General features: G+C 39.6%; 1 protein-coding gene across 4 annotated transcripts in view; it reads right to left on the reverse strand.

Moving 5' to 3' along the window:
- The window catches only part of LOC104640687 (glypican-5), a 394,501-nt gene that overhangs the window by 228,748 nt on the left and 148,034 nt on the right, over positions 1–17,719 (reverse strand). The gene's annotated exons all lie outside the window — the stretch shown is intronic.

Here is a 17,719-nt window from a genome sequence, read left to right on the forward strand (position 1 = left end):
CAGTTGTTCACAACCATCCTTGTTTTGTTGCCCAGGCATTGCATGTAAACGGTTCATTTCCCCTTTCCCTAGCTCGGTTAAGCACTGTTCTCCCATTAATTATATCACTTCTGTAACTACTGCATTCAGCACTCTTCAGATCAGTTATGTATATTCACATGTGCATATGCTTATGCATATGTATTGACAATACCCAATAAATTAGACACAGTTTTTTTACTACAGATGAACATGAACGGGGGGTGTGAATCCTATTCTTAAGAAAAGTTTTTACCTAAGGAGCCAGCCCTGATACCTCCAGTTTCTTTCATCAGATGAAACAGGCTGATGTGTAAAAATAGTAAAATACTAGTAATGACACATTACTGATTCACCAAGAGAGCTTATAGGCTTTTTGTTTGTTTGTTTTCTTTTGTTTTTTTATCCAAGTTATCTGTGAAGAAAGATTACAAAGCATTTTCATCATATTTCACAAAATAAATGCGGCAGCAAGAAAAGTAAGGACAATGAAAAAAGCTGACTATGGTAGCTGTAGAATCCAATGCTGGTTAAGAAAACAACAATGAAAAATTGTTGAGGATACAGCCTTAAGACTGGATGTTCAGAAGTCAGCCCAGTAAATACTGACACTGTCTCAGCCATATACTTTCAACAAAAATATGATTATTCTAGCCCATCTGAGAACGTGGTCACTGACTCCACCTTTAAAAACCCAATGGTTCAAATGTGGAAAGAAATTTCACCTAAAGTTCTAGTACCAACCTGCACAATCCTGGCCCTAGATTTGGAAAAATTACTGAGCAATTCAACACCATTCCCATAAGCTGCAAGAAACACAAAGAGGTGCTGCTGTTTAGAACAAATTTAACCTTCCCCAACAAAGCTCACTATGGGAGTAAATGGAACTCCAGACAACCACTGTTAACAGCAGGCATTCACAAGAACTCTGGTGAATTTTTCAGTTAATTATGGCAAAGTAAAAGCTTTTCTTTGCCATAGTTTCTTTTCTAGTTGTGTGCATGTTGGCAGGGCTGGGAAAGGGAAGACATATTTTATTACTATTTTCAGCATATCAGTCTGGAGGTATAACTTGACCTAAAAAGCGCCCATACCCCTTTTTTTTTCCAAGTCAGTTGTTTTTTTCCATTGTATTCTGCTTTGGGGTTGTTGTTTTGTGTTGGGTTTTTTTTGTTTGTTTGTTTTTCATTATTTAATTGATCAAAACCATGACTGCTTTTCTTCTAAAAATGTTTTGAGATTTTGGGGCTGTGTGTTAGGGTATGACAATATGAATACAGTCAGCTATGTTTGTTCTCCTCCAACAAACTGTTCAACAGGTCTCATCATTTCTTTTGACAGTGACTTGACCAAAAATGTCTTGCAGTTTATTGCATAAATTCTGGTATATCCAGGGCCAAGAAACAAAAGGTATTCACCAGACTGAGACTTCTTACAAGATTACAGTAATATTTATGAACAGAAGCAGGCAATTTGGACCAAAGTTGAACAGAATCCTGCAAAGAGATAAAACTCTGACTCAAATGTTTATGAAGAATGAGTTGCAAAGGAAGAACAAGCTTTGATTATACCATTTTTTTTCAATTAGAGAATGCCAAAATAAGCTACAATAAAAAATTTAGAGTCTGAGTTTAATTTCTGAACCACTTCATGATTGGTTATTGAAATGAAGCATTCTGTATCATTATAGAGAAGTACAATTTTTTGAATACTTGGTAGACAGGAAAATAAACCAGCATATGTTAAAACAAACAGCTACTACATAACAGCAATCACACATTTAAACCAATAAAATTTTCTGCTGCTATGAGGTGGTGCAGTTCCACTGATGCAGATGCTGCAGCAGCTAAAGGAACAGCAACCATGATGGACAGTTGCTCCTGAAAAGTTGTAGTTCAGAAAAGTTATAGAGTCTTCCCCAAAATCTGGGTAATTTACACCAGGTTAACCTTGTGTTGAAAACTCACTGCTACTTACCAGATCTTACTGCAAACAAGGTAATGAAAGTAAATTCCAATGAAGATTTATAATAGGCAACACAAAGGGGTTTTGATGCTTACATAAAACTACCCTACTTTTCAGGCCTTCTTGATCATATCTTCTTTTTCTGCCCACACACCTGACATCCTGAGTATAGACATATTTTCCCACTTCACTCATGAATGCTTCTAAGACTCAAAAACGTCCAGTGGACACGCACAAATGAACTCCCATCTCCCATACATACTTGCAGATCAAACATGCAGCACAGGCACACAGTCTGCAGGCACAGATCTCCATGCAGAATCTGTGCAGTGCACAAGAACATGCTATATTTACTGTGCGTAAATACATCATTAGTACAGCACATATACATTAGGTCCAGTATATCCTGGACCTAACACAGGGTAATTATCTGTCTCAGAACAGAATAACACTACAGGTGTTTCTGCTTACACACTGTTATAATCAATAAAGCTAACTGTGGCATCCTTGTGACCCTCTTCCCTGGGGCTCCCAGTGGAGATGCATTTGCTAACTTCATTGAATGGAGATTCTCTGCACTGGGAGTATGTTCTGCTACACAAAACAGGGCTATTTATCAAAGATGTGGCTTTAAACTTTCAGTAATAAAACAAAAATATCAAAGGCTACCAGAGATACCTATATGCCAAATATTTTTCAGCATTTTTTCAAAACCAAATATCATTTACTAGCTTAATACTGAGAAGAGAAATGGTACAACTCATGTTAATAAATGATAATTTTATTTTTAGTCCTGGTACAGTGACTGGCATGACTCAAATAATTTTAATCAAAACTCCTTTAAATAAAAAAAAAATATGGTTTACAGCAAATGTTGGGATGTAGTGGTCTATCAAGAGCCTGCAGGTTGATATTATATGGTCTACAATCAGATATACCTTGCTTTTCCATTGCATTTTGTTGCTGTGGTACTAACTAAAAGCTGTGGTAAGCGCATGAATTTAAGACAACAATTGTTCCCAAGTAAATCCACAGACTGATTGGCCACTAGAATGGCAAATTCTTATCAGCCACTTCAGTTATACACAACATTGTGTAAACTTATTTACTAAGATATTACACATCCCTCAGGCAACGTTACCTAACTAATCAACTTAAAACAAGTCGATCTTTAGGTGCCCAAATAACCCATTAGCTGCTTCCACAAACTCACCACAAGATCTTTAATAGACTGCACTTTCAGGATCACTTTTTCTGGCAACAATCTTAGCTTAAGGAGCCATTGCCCATCCTTTCCCTTTTCCAAATTATTTGTCCTTGCCTATGCTTTCCCCTAGTTGTATCAACACAACTGCTTACAGGGCCATGTTGTGTATGAGGATGTACTTCGACATAACTCAGTTGATGTGACACCTAACTGCAGCCAGAAAACATGGTTGTTCTTGCACACAATATTACTGCTTCCCTTGCTCCCCTAATTTTCTACCTGATCTGAATCAACTCATTGTGCATCCACATAACTAATAAATCTGAAACACAGGTGGAAGATGGTAGGAACCTATAGGCAGGTGCAGACGGGGAGTGATATTACCTTTCTTTTGGTGGCAGGTAACCATTAGATGAGCAAAGCTGTCAAACTACACCCTCAGACCAGTGGATAGATTTGGATTAGCATGTTGTTTTAATTTGGAGTCAGGTAGAACTATAGCCTTACCACAGGTTTAAGCATTTTGCTGAGCTGGAACCTAAATTTCCATCAACAAAGTAAACGCTCAAGTCACGGATACAATGCTTTGAATAGCAGCATCCATTCTTGTGTCTATTAAGAAAGCAGCTTGCAGAGAGTCATGCCCTGTAGTTTCAATAGCAGGGTATTATCAGCATTGCATCATAAAAGTTCTGATTTCATTGTTAAAAGCTAACAATAAAACTTCACACTCCCACTCCATCTTATAATCAGTTACCTGACTTACTTGAAATACTTTATCCCGTACGAGTGTACTGCTAGCATCATCTAGCATTATTGACACAAATACTATTATTTGGAGGAACAACTTATGCTTCGTCGCTATTAATTCTGCCACACAGGAAAGCTGTAAAAATTAATACAATATGAGCAATATGATGAATTAAAAAGCACTGATTTACACATCAGAATTTTCTGTAAATACTTAGAAACCACAAACACAAATTATAGAAACTGAATATCATTTTATTTTTAAGCTGGATTGAATCCTATTACCTAATACAGGCCCTTATATAGAGAACTTCTACCCACTCTCTACATAATTCACATCAGTCTGCAAGGATGCAACTCAAATCCATCTTCCTATTAGAAAGGAACTTTGTTATGTTCCAAGTCTGCTTGCAATCAGCAGCTCTTTGTAGGCAATAAGATGGTTTAGGTCCTTTGCCAAATCTCAATGTGTGGCCATTCCATAAAATTGACTAAATCAATGCCCTTGGAATTCTCAAGACAGTTCATTTTCCAAAGAACTTGTCTGATTCAGATATAAGTATTTAATTCAATAGATATGTAAAAAGTATGCATTACATTAGTTTCTATTTTTCTTAGTTTCTAGATCTATTCAACTTAATTCACATTTAACTTCTTGGTATGTAAGCATCAGTTTTGCTCAGTGTTAATCCCATCACAAGTTATGAAAGGCAATAAAACATTTAACTTACTGCTTCAAGTAACACCCAGCAACATGTGTATTCTAATGGTTGCTAAGTGACTTTTGTAAGTGCTCACCTAGTATTATTTATCACCATTATCTCACAGTTGCAGAACTCTTTTCATAAGTTTTCCCAGTTATCTCAATTTTTGTTGATGAGTTTCAAAGCCCTGGGTATCCAGTAAGTTATTTGAGCTTTAATATTACGATGGACAACTTGTGATGCAGGCTGTTCACCCAAGTTGTATGCTGTTGCTTGTGCTCCCCATAACCTTTAAGAAACAAGTGTAATGGCTAGTGAACAAGAAATACAAATGTTCCCAAACAAACACACTTAGAATCATAGAATCACTTGCCTGTTTATGTACTCAAGTGCTTGTAAAATCTGAACTCCCCAAGGCTGAATTACAGTCGGCTCAAACAGCTGCTCCAATTGGTTTTTAGCACTTGAGCAGCTGTAGTTTTCTTCATGTCAGTCCTGGTGGGCTGATGATCACGTGAGTGACCCCACAATCAACAACTGCTTGAGAGAAAGAAACTGTATGGCAACAGGGAATGCTGTAAGGAAGGTCACTTAGGGACCAGTCTGGGAAAGTTTTCATATTGTTTTGTGGATCAGCAAACAACTGGGAAGATTTCATAAACCAAGCTCTCTGGTGGCAGAGAAAGCAGATCTAATTTAGTACCCCTCCACTGAAATAGGCTACAAGTTATAATCTTTCAGAGGAAGTGCCTTTGCACCTAGCAAGAAAATTCAGGTGTAAACAAACATACCCAGTCTCACCTTGTCTTCTACGCTTTTTCAATAATGTTGCTACTTTCTTCACATTTTTACTGGTTTAAATTTATTTAAATGACCTGCAAAATTAATCACATGATAGGCAATACCTGCTTTTTGGGCACACATGCAGTAAAAGTTGACGGACATGGCTGGTGACATGGCTATTGGGCGCCTCCACAGCAAGAAACACAATCCACTGGGGGCTGAGAGAAGCTTAGTACCATTTTCTCTACAGTTTGGGTCAAAGCCATGGAAAAACCACACAGTAGTTCTCAGTCCAGTCTGTTTCCCGCCCATTCCATCGCACCATACATTCCAATGAAAACTTCATGGGCAGTTGCCCAAATATGCTTTACAATTGAAATGAACAATACTGAATGTTAGATGACGCCCAACGTTTTTGCTACATTACCCAGTGAATAATATAGAGTTAAGCTAAGGCAGCAGACCAGGAATCAGCAGAGAGGTGTCCTTTTGCCAGTTTTGCTGCAGGCATTCAGTATGACTTCAGATGCATTGGTTAAAACACTGTATTTGGTTATCTGTCTCCAGGAAATTGCTTTAACTTGGGTTCTCCATGCAGAACAAATATTTTAGGGGTGCAACTGTCCCTTGCTCTTCGCATACTGAGCAACTAGGACAGCTAATCTTGCTTTGGCCAGTTACAGCTATTACCATAGGAGCATGGTAAACAAGTAATTCAGTAAAGTTGGCTTTTTACAACTACCCCCATTGAGTTCAAACTGTATGGAAGCACCTAAATCCCCTACAAGAACAGCGGGTGTTCCCAGTCTTACCAGGTCCAAAACCAATAGCGAAAATACGGAAATAATACAAAAACCAATCCCTATTCCAGAATGTGTTTGTTGATACATGCTATTTTGCACAACGCTAGTAATTCTATGCTACTACCCTAATAACCTAGTATTTGCGTTCATAAGGTTTACTTTTCAATCCTAAAGGTGTCATTTTCCCTTAAAGTTTTTTTTCTGTGAAATAAGCCTTTAATACAATCATGACAGCTACCTAGATCAGGAGGGGTTTGTAGAAGACATTTAATACATAGCCCTTCACCTGGCATTTTAGAGCATACTATTGTATTTTGAAATCTATTGGAAAGCCTTACTACACGTGACTCATTGCCGATAAAAGAATAACGAAGAACTCAACAGAATACATTATTAAATGAAGTTCCAAGAATTAAAAAGGAAAGGACTGAAACATGGCTATAGCCCAATGCAGTTTGCAATTAAACTTGAATTCTCAATTGCAAAAGCCTACTTACTGAATGTAAAAAAAATAATCACTTGAGTAGTCCTTTATCTTCAGGAAGAAAAATGAGACAGACTAGCCCTACAGAATCAGCCAGAAAGCATTTTTCTAGTGGTTTTGATCAGCACAAGCTACATTAGTTCCACACAGTTTAAATTAGTATAGCAAGAAGTTTTAAAAACGTCCTTCCATCAGAGAACTCGATGTTTTTATATACCCAACTACAGTGCTAGCACTGAAGAGGCAGCACTGGCCAGTGGATACTGGGCAGTGATACCTGGCACGCCACTTGCACAGATGATACATTTTGAACACACCAGGCATAAACATTCTTCCCATGAACCCTTCATCTCAGGAATGCTCCCTGCTGCATCCTCAGCTGGAAGGGGTTCAGGAGGAGCTGGGGTTGGGAACAAGAGAAACATGGTGGTTTCTCAAAGGAATGCAGAGCTTTCACTTGAAATGCACCCTACTCTGCTACTCACAAATGCCTCCATAGCAAGATGAGAGGCAGTTCCCTTCCCTGAAGCAATCGAAGATTATCAGGAGTCACACAAAACTGAAACAGAACTTACATCTTAAGCTTAGAAAGATTAGTCTCTGCAAAGATTTTCATTAACAGAAGAATTCATTCCTCCAGGTAAGAGATGGCTTTGCTGTACCTGTAGCATGGACTGTTTCTACTCAATGTTTCAGGAGGGCTGTGCTTTTGGAATTACTGAACTAGAAAGCAAACATCCCTAAGCATAAGTGCATTCTTTCCCCTCTAAAAAGTCTGTTTTGCTCCAACTCTGCCTCTGTGACACCAACGACAGCAATAACACAGTTCACATCTTTGCAGAGTCCTGGCAACTCTCATAGACTTTGCAGTAGGAATCATATTCAACTTCTTAATCCCAAAACATCAATGACAGGAGATTACTGCCATCTCACAGCAACTTCAGAGGTTATCAAAATCTCCTTCAGGTTCCCTAACACCTCACTTCCTGGCTACAAGCTCTAAACTTGCAGTTTTGGGAGCAAGATGACACTTTGAGACGTGCCCTGTGTTTTCTGCTGATGTGGGGTCAGATCAGCTCTTTGTTGCACATTTGAACTGTCCTCCCAAGGACACCACAAAGGTACAACTTGGCCTAACAAACTCTTGGAGAGATGTCTGGAACTGAATCCTTACCACCCAAACCATGGAGATGTTCCGACAGGCTACTAGGTAGCATTACACTGTAGCACAGCAAAAGATTTGCTGCTGTCCGTGATCTGCAGTATCTCTTAATTTGCCATATGAATCTCTGAATTACAACTTCTGTTTCATTCTCTTTTCCTTGTAGTTAAGTTCTTGCTTACAATAGCAAGGCTTGCAACATCCACTCAAACATTTTGGATAAGCTGACTGCCACCACGCAGAAAAGACTTCAATCCTCTCTCCTTGCAGACCAGCTGCAAATAAACTCACCCAGACAACCCCCTGAGTTTACCTTAAATAAGACCAGCCAAGGTGTCTGAGCATACCCAGGGGGAACCAGCTATGCCAGGGAAACAGATGTTCCTGAATATCTGCTGTACATAACCTAACTTTTCTAAAATTATCTCTGCCATGGGTAATACTACACATAGGTATCCATTCTTCTACTTGTTTTTAGCGCATTCCGAGGTTTTGTAGCCACAAAAGACTTCCCACCTAGCAGTCTTCCCCCAGAGATGTGGCTATAGGAAGCAACGAATTATTATGGATCAAATCTGTCTCTGGTTTGAAGTGGCACAGTTCTATTAAAATCACAACAGCTTAAAGTATGCCTTACAGTTTTGTATTCCCAGTATTACAAATACAGCAAAAGAAAATATGTGACTGGAACAGCAATAACTCCAGTTGTTCCTTTCTTTTACTTTTGACTCTGTTACAGGCTTTGGTGGCATCCTTTCTTCTCTACCACCCTGGTAAGAGGTTGAGGGGTTACGAAAAAATGCTGAGGAAGTCATGGCAACATGCTACACCACACTAATTGTGCTTGACTGTCCTGCCTCTGCAAAAATAGAAAATATAACTGCAGTTGTTTTTAGTTTGTCCCCAGGTGTTTTTGCAGCAGTGACTCATTTACTATCTTGCTTTACCTAAAGCATTTTCCAATTAGCTAATGAAGACTCCACTATCACAAATCAACCACAGACATTTAAGATACTACAAGATCTGCTGCTTTTCCTTAGTGAAATTGAACTTTCTGATGCATACTCAAAATGCCAATACATATATCAAAATTTTTTAGTATTTCAGGAATAACATTTTAAATGCATTTCCTGAGCCTAAGACTGCTGATCTTGATTCTCAAAACTCAAGTCCATCTCTACATCCCTTTTTATTTTTGCAGGTCAGCAGGTGAAATTCTAATTTTAGACAAAGGGCCTGCAAACGTTAGAGGTCAACACTGAACGTGGACTTGTATTTTTTAAGTTAACTTACAAACACATTGCTTTTCCCACGCAGTTTAGTACAAGTAATTTGAAAGGACTCTCACAGCTGGGCAAGTATAGACATAATTTTCTTTAAATTTTTGTATGCAGAAAAAATCACTTTTGCTTTTAATAAATATACTATTTGCCTTTTTACTTTAAGTTCCGACAAACATATTGTTCAAATCACGCCCCAAATTCTTCAGTGGGAATCAGCTGCCAAGTGCTGGGTATGAACAGAAATAACAACTGAATATTCATAGATAAACACTGTATGTAAATAAATGTATATATAAATAACTTAATTATTTGGACAATGACCCTGGGAAAATTACCAGGTCATGATCCAGACCACTGCCAGATTACTGTAAAGCTAATTCATTATAAGCCAAGGGCATCATGAGCTGAGAGGCAAAGCTAACGACTCTCTTAAGTCTTGAGTTTTGACATTTCACTCTCAAATATATTTTTTTTAATTTAAAAGTATGCTTTGAAGTGACATTACACAATAAATAAGAAAAACTAGGAGAGTCAAAGATGGGCCTTTATCAACATCTATATATCTTCATTTAGTGAAGTTTTTCAGAGCCTCCTAAACTCTCTACAATATTGGACAAGTTTTCATAATGCTAAAAAAATACTTCTGCTGATTTTTTGCATTTATCAATGTGTTGGGTTTGCGTGGCAAGGTTTTGGTAGCAGGGAGGCTACAGGGGTGGCTTCTGTGAGAAGCTGCTAGAAGCTTCCCCTGTGTCTGATAGAGCCAATGCCAGCCGGCTCCAAGACGGACCCGCCGCTGGCCAAGGCCAAGCCAATCAGCGCCTCTGGGATAACATATTTAAGAAAGAGAAAAACAGTTAGGGAGAGCTTTTGCAGCCAGAGAGAGGAGTGAGAAGATGTAAGAACAGCAGACACCAAGGTCAGTGCAGAAGGAGGGGCAGGAGGTGCTCCAGGCGCCAGAGCAAGATTCCCCTGCAGCCCGTGGTGAAGACCATGGTGAAGCAGGCTGTCCCCCTGCAGCCCATGGAGGGAGGATGAGGGGGTGTAGCAATTCCACCTGCAGCCCGTGGAGGACCCCACGCCGGAGCAGGTGGAGACACCTGAAGGAGGCTGTGACCCCGTGGGAAGCCCACGCTGGAGCAAGCTCCTGGCAGGACCTGTGGATCCGTGGAGAGAGGAGCCCACGCCAGAGCAGGTTTGCTGACAGGACTTGTGACCCCGTGGGGGACCCACACTGGAGCAGTTTGCTCCTGAAGGTCTGCACCCCGTGGAGGAGACTCCACGTTGGAGAAGGCCGTGAAGGCCTGTCTCCTGTGGGAGGGACCCCATGCTGGAGCGGGGGAATGATGAGTCCTCCCCCTGAGGATGAAGAAGCAGCAGAAACACCGTGTGATGAACTGACCGTAACCCCCACTCCCCGTCCCCCTGTGCCGCTGGGGGGGGCGGAGGTTGAAGCCAGGAGTGAAGTGGAGCCCGGAAACATGGGAGGGGTGGGGGGAGGTGTTTTTAAAATTTGGTTTTATTTCTCATTCCTCTACACTGTTTTGCTTAGTAATAAATAAGATGAAATCCCTCTCTAAGTTCGGTCTGTTTTGCTCGTGATGATAATTAGAGAACAATCTCTCCCTGTCCTTATCTCGACCCACAAGCCTTTCGTTACACTTTTTCTCCCCTGTCTAGAGAAGGAGGGCAGTGATAGAGCAGCTCTGGTGGGCACCTGGCCCCCAGCCAGGGTCAACCCACCACAATCAAGCAGGCACTTCAATGTTTAGTTATCTGTGGAAGTCAGTTCCATTGCTTTGTAAACTCATCTAGCATTAATACTATCCTTTAATTAAAATATATAAAAATTATTCGACAACTTCCTGTTCAAAGAATTAAATAATTTTATGAACAGTCTCAAGAATGCTTTCACGTTCAGTAAAGTACATGTGGTACCTATGGCCTAGGAAATAAGATAGTTGGGAGTTTTGTTGATTTTCAAATCCAGCTTTAGAAAGTTTTCATTCTGGTCAAATTTGCTTTTCCAGCAACAGCATAGTTTTCAAGAGTATTTCAAATGTTTCTACAATAAGCATTGCCAATAAAGACATTGAGATGTTTGCAGACCCTGTGTTCCCCTTTCTGATCAAATCCAAACTCTACGTAGGACTGCCAGGAACATCTTTGCAAACAGAATTATTTCTAAACCAAGTAAAGCAATTACTCAAAGAAACACAAATCCAGGTCAAGAAGAAAATAAGCATAGAAAAGCATGAAAAACACGTAACATTCTCTTTATCATTCTAAGAAATTAATTTAAATCTAGTCAATGGAAAAATGGTGTTGGCAATATTTTAAAAAGCTGAGTATAATTTTAAAATTTTATAATTTTTCAAATATCTGTATTATTTTTTCTAAGTAACACAGAGATGAGCCAAAGATTTACTAAGTTGTGAACTACTTGCAGCAATCAGGTCAACAAGCTAGGCCCCTTTCCTTTTTATTAACTAATCAATGTAAACAAAATACTGGCTCTTAATAGCTCTTATTTGGTCAAGATCTCTGGTAGCACCTTGGGTGAGAAAATATTTTGTCAGAAAATGTAATCCTGGTTCATCCCCACTACTCAGTTTATCTGGCAAGGCCCTGACTGGTCAGAATAGGGGAGGCTAGCTCAGGTTCTACACGTCAGCCAAGTCATGCAAAACTGACAAAATAGAACCACGTTTGACAGCATGGCCTTGCCTATAATCTGCTTTCCTACTTAACACTGTGCAAACACAAATCCAAACCTTCCATGTCATTATAAAACAAGCACTGTGTCCGTGCCATGGGTAGAAAACCAGGAATTATGTGTAAATCCACTGCCCTATTATGCCTGTGAAGTGATATTCTAGTTGTAATAGTCTCTGCTGATAATTAGACCATAAGCAATTAAAATAGCATTATATGAAGATAGGAATATGACAAAATACATTGTGTAGACATCAGGGAGAGGCTCCAGTTATGCACTGCTAGCATAGTGTCCTCTTCCCAGGAAGGCATCTTGGTAGAAGCTAGTCACAGAAACAGCCTGAAAGAGAAGTTATCTACAGGCATATTGGAAGAAAAAAAAAAAAAAAAAAAAAAAAGAAAAAACCCCCCACACCCAAAAAACACCAAAAACCAACTGACTATGCTGCTTAATTAAAGATGATGTATCAACCACTGGACAGAAATTACTTTTACTGCTACAGATTTCTAATAGGATATGACCACAATAAAACCATCTTGGATTTAACTCCACCATCTCATCAAAATTATTTAGATAATAAGATACTATAGATACAGGCTTGTAATCTAATCAAAACCTTTCAAAGTTTTCCAGTGAACTTCATCCTTCTCAGAGAGAAGGAAAAAAGGAGGTTGAGATGTCTTGCTCTGAGACTTAATTTTGTTAATGAACATTCTCCACATCACACAGCACGAACCAGTCTGGACTTTCTCCAAGGCTCGGTTCCATTTTCCATGCCCAGAGACTTCTAGAAGCAACCAGCCAAACTTTCTCTTCACCTTTGTTTTTCCTGAGAGATCCTTCCCTGTTGTCTCTGTTTTTCATAAGCCTCAAATTTTGCTCCTGAACACTGCATCTACTCTCCCTGCTAAGCAGTAATCCCTCTGCATCACTTCACCTTTTCAGCCAGAGAGGTACATCTGCATATACAGCCCCTTAAACTGAAGGATGCATTATGCCTAATACCAATTCTGTAAAACATAGGAAAAGGCTTTAACATGTATGCAGGACAATTAAGTCTGTGACTAGCACATGGGTCAGTCCTACCACACTTTTTGAGAAGCATGGTATAGTTGCAGCTATATTTTACTATTTCTTCATTTTCATCTGCTTGGTTTCTACCGTCTCCTCCCATCTATCCTCCTCTAAGTGACAAAACCAGCATTTTCATAACTACCATTAATTATTCACATTAAAGAAACAGCCTCAGTTCTCTGAATAGTCATTTTCCTGTCTAACAAAGAAAGATCATCCATTCCTACCCCTTAGGTGATTATGATCTAAAAATATATAGAGGTAGAAGAAGAATCAGCAGGAAGACGTCAAATCAGATGCAAAACAATTGCATTTAGTACAATAATTGGCACTCATGGTCACTTACGAATAATTTTGCTAGCTGCGTTCGCTGCTCTAATAACTATTGTATCAGTAAGATAATAAAACTGTAGCTAGTTGAAAAGCAAGGCTTCTGAGCCATAGGAAATTCTCTCTCACTCACTACATCAATTCAAGTGTGATCCAACCCTCCAATCTTTTCACAAACTCAATCCTGAGGTGCAGCTCTGCAAGGGGGAAAACACCATCTCTGTTAAGCCTGCCATAAGACAAGCTTAGGACACATTCGTTCTTGCTGTCCACACTCTGGACATGTTGGTTGTCTGACTGGCTCCAGTTTGGAGCAACCAGTTGGCTCCTCAGCTGGTAAAACTCAGGCACAGGGCAGTATTTGGTCTATGGACTATAGGAACATGCATACCTCAGCCCCTGTGGCTCTATGAACGTCAGCATACTTGGCCATGGCAAGGAGATAGGGATTTTCTCTGTCTGGCATGCCAAGGTTTTGCAGGACCCTTATGCAGAGGCAGGACCAGAGCCTGTTTCAGAGCGGGCACTTTCAGGGGTGTTTCAGGCTCTCCCTGCCCAGCAGAGCCACTACAGACAGCTGGCTGCTCTGCAGGACTGACCTTTCCCTGGTGCTGCTGCCAGGGCAGCCTGCCAGGCCACCCAGCAGTAGAAAGGATGAGTGTGCAGACCAGGACAACCTGAGCACTGCACCATGCCGTGGATTTGGCTGCACTGAGTCCATACTATTTCACGTGCAGTATATAAGGCTCAGTAAATCAGGACACTGTGCGTTTCTAACTAAAAACACTGATGAGGAGGAGACCTCTCCAGGGGCAAGGACATAGTTAACACTGTAAGGACTTAAATTGAAAAACTTATCAGAATTTGTACATCATCTGTATTTCTCTGAAATTTATGTCAGTCCTCTGTTAAAGGCTTCGGAAAAACCACCAGAGAAATCTTCTGGCTTCTGGGCCTAAAATAATTTCTCCAGTAATCTTTCATAATTAAGGGGAATGTGGATTTGATTTATTTATTTTTAGGATACTTCCTAAAACATCACTAACTGACCTGAGGAAAGCCTTAAAGAAGGAGTTAGTGCTCTCTCCTGCTCCGATGTGACCCTGACAGCAATTTAGCCAAACAACTTCCCTTCCAGTTCAACTTCCATTAAACACAGTTCTACTCACAAACATAAAAACACGTCTCTTGCAGCGAGTGCCCCTTCCTTAAAACAAACTTAGTCCCCACAAAAATTCCTCCATTATCATATCCCTCCACAGAGGAAGAGACTGAAGCCTTTGTCGCCCTAAATTGCAGCTCTGAAGTTGATGGATTTTGTCCTCATTTAAAGGAGGTGAAGGTGCATGACATAGGGGATGAACGATCTTGTATCCAACAGCTTCTCCATGGAGGCAATGCCAAGGGATTCTACAGCAAAGACACACTCATGCCAGCACACTTCCTCTCACCATCACTCCTGGGTGTGCCAGCTTCACAAGCACAGGGGTATTCTCCCATGCGCAGAGAGCTTCAGATTCAAGTCCACTTTCAGAAGTGTCAGAGTAAAAGCAGAAACTAGTGAAGGAAAGGATCAGCTGCACAGCCTACAAGTGCTACAGGACTATGACATATCCACATAATTACTGTAGATCCAATACTATACATAAGTTATTCTGAAGCACTGACTTAATCCTATGCAATTGAAAATAAGAACTTATTCTGGGATTTCTTACTACCCTTCCATCAGATCTCAATTTCTTTATTCCCATAAATTCATAGGGTTTTTTTTTCTGTAGCTATATGTAAACTGACAACTCTCCGAAGAAATCTTCTGTTTTAAAAAGCAATCATAACAGAGGTCAGTGAATGTACACAGCAGACAGGGAAAGCTACAGCAAGATGGTTTTATATCAATAACATGGAGAGGTGGGGGAATAAACAATGTATAAATTAAACTACTTTTAAACAATATTTAACATTTGTCAAACTATCTTTGTGTCTACTCATCTGATCTGCTTCTTATAGGCAAATCTGCCTCTAAACACAAGATGTGGCTCTGAACACTAGTCAGCAAACATGCTTAGATACCATGTCTTTTTGGGAGGTCAATTTCTAGGATGCAACTAGGCAGCAATGTATTTTTTATTCTGCCAAAAATATCAACATTTCAAAAGTTTACCTGTTCTGCATTCAGAAAACACAAACCCTTTCAGACAGGAGAATAACATCATTCCACTCTACATATTCACTTATTAGAGCTAAGATTTATACCAAAGCTACCCCCATTGCAGCTGAGTACCCTCGCCACAGACCCACGCAACAGCCTCTCTTCTCCTTTCACTGGAATGTCCAATGTTTTATTGCTTATACATAGAGCAGGTTCAACGGGAGAGACTGGCAAATTCCCCCACAATTTAACAGGTTTCTTGGGGATCTGAGTGATTCTTCAGCCTTCCATGCTGGAATCCAGATTTATAATTATTTTTTTTTCTTCATTTTGATGAATCAACATCTCCCAGTGAAAACCAGTTCAATAAAAATGCCTATCCCTGACTTTGGATTCCACCCCACTTTGCTACAGATATTTGTCCAAGAAGTTAGCTCTGACTGGAACCAAACATCGTATGTTATTCTCTTTTCATCCAACAGACACAGGGACCAGACTTGTGACTCTGTCCTATAGTTTTAGGAGAAAGGATTAGGTATATCGGTATTCAAAGCATTCTTACCGATATCTCATTTAACAGATATTCTGAAGAATACATTTTCAGTCCAGTATCGCTAAGCTAAGACAGGATTTTCTTTTTTCTTGTTGATACTACTGTATTACATACCCATTGCACATGAAAGAAAATGAATTTTACTTCCCCACTGGAAGAATCATTGGCTAAGACAGACTGAAGGATCAAATAAGACTTTCACTTTCTACCTTTTCAATAGGACTTTGACTGTGACCTTTCCTAATAGGAATGGGTAGAAAGTCACTACATTGGACATTGCACAAGAAAATAAACTTTATCTTGGATGTTTTCCATAGACTTTAACCATGTCTGGATTGTTTTTGTTAGAAGAGTTTTAATAATTGGAACACTACCGTATTATTACTGTACTATTTTAATTGGAAAGTTTCAGTTTTCTGACTAAATAAGGGCTGTTCTTTCCTTCTTCTGAAGAAAATAAATAGAAAAAATAGCATACAAAAGAAAGAGTACCTGCCCATCGTTCATTCTTAAAGAACATCCCAAAGCTGCCAACAAAAAAAAAAAAAGATATACTATGATAGCATCAAATTAGCCCATTAGATGCTGCATCTGCAAAATATTCCCCTGCTGGAACAACCTAGATGACTGTTTGACAAGATTTATTTTTCCATGTATTCTGCTCAAAGTCCTGCCCCACAGAGTATTTAAATCAAAAGGAGTCATTGAGTAGATACCAAATCCACAAGTGTCCCCCAAGGAACTTTGAAACCCAGTATTAATTATTCGTATTCAATTCCCTCAACCTGAGAGAAAAGGCTTAACACTATGATGTTAAAGAGAGGCCTTCACAAGTCAAATCCCTATTTGTATTTACAGAAATCTTTTTCAAATACTGACTGGAGCTATCAACATAAGTTACCCAGACATATCACAGTAACAGTATTAACTAAGGAGAAAGCCTACCATTAACCCTGCAGTAAGATGAGAGTGTGATTACGCAAAAGGAGGAATGTTTTGAACAAGCAGGTCATACTGGACTAGCAGTGGGCATGGGGTCACCATGAGTCAACACAGAAAACTGCATTCGCCACATCAGGATGATTTTTATTAACCATATCCTATGCACAGAAACACAGTCAAAATGCAACTTTAAAACAAAAAAGCAGAAAAACAAAGCTTTAAAGACAAGCATCAAAATATTGGAGGTTGCTTCTCAGCTGTTCCTTGAGACTGAACTGTAACTGGTTTAGTGAAGGGGCCAGGGGAGTTCCTCAAGTGACCCCAAACCCAGACTGAGCACAAGAATGGCCTGCTGTCTACCAGGGGGTCACACACATCATGCACCCAGTTAAGTAACCAGATCTCAATCATACAATCTCCACAGCAGTCCAGCCCAGGAGAAGTGAGGACCATAAATCATTCTATCATACTTCGCAAACAGATCTTGGGTGAGCAGTTACTCATGTGTTGAATCAGGCTTCATAAGCTCTTTTTGTGCCACGTGAAAATCTTACATGCTTGCTACTGGCTTTCTCTTTCTCTCTTTTTATTTCTGTACCTTAGTACAAACCTTGCCTCCTGATTCAAATTAACTTCTCATCTGTAGTTGGTGCTGATATTCCAGCATGTTGCTAATTTTGGGTGTTAAACTTTTTCCCAACAGCCGGCACAATTTCATTTAATGAAATCTCTACACTGAGATCAATCTATTAATAATTTCCAGGACTGAAATCCTTAAAATTGTCTTTCCTTGATC

This window comes from Balearica regulorum, chromosome 9 (assembly GCF_011004875.1).
Source record: "Balearica regulorum gibbericeps isolate bBalReg1 chromosome 9, bBalReg1.pri, whole genome shotgun sequence".
Classification (NCBI taxonomy): Eukaryota; Metazoa; Chordata; class Aves; order Gruiformes; family Gruidae; genus Balearica; species Balearica regulorum.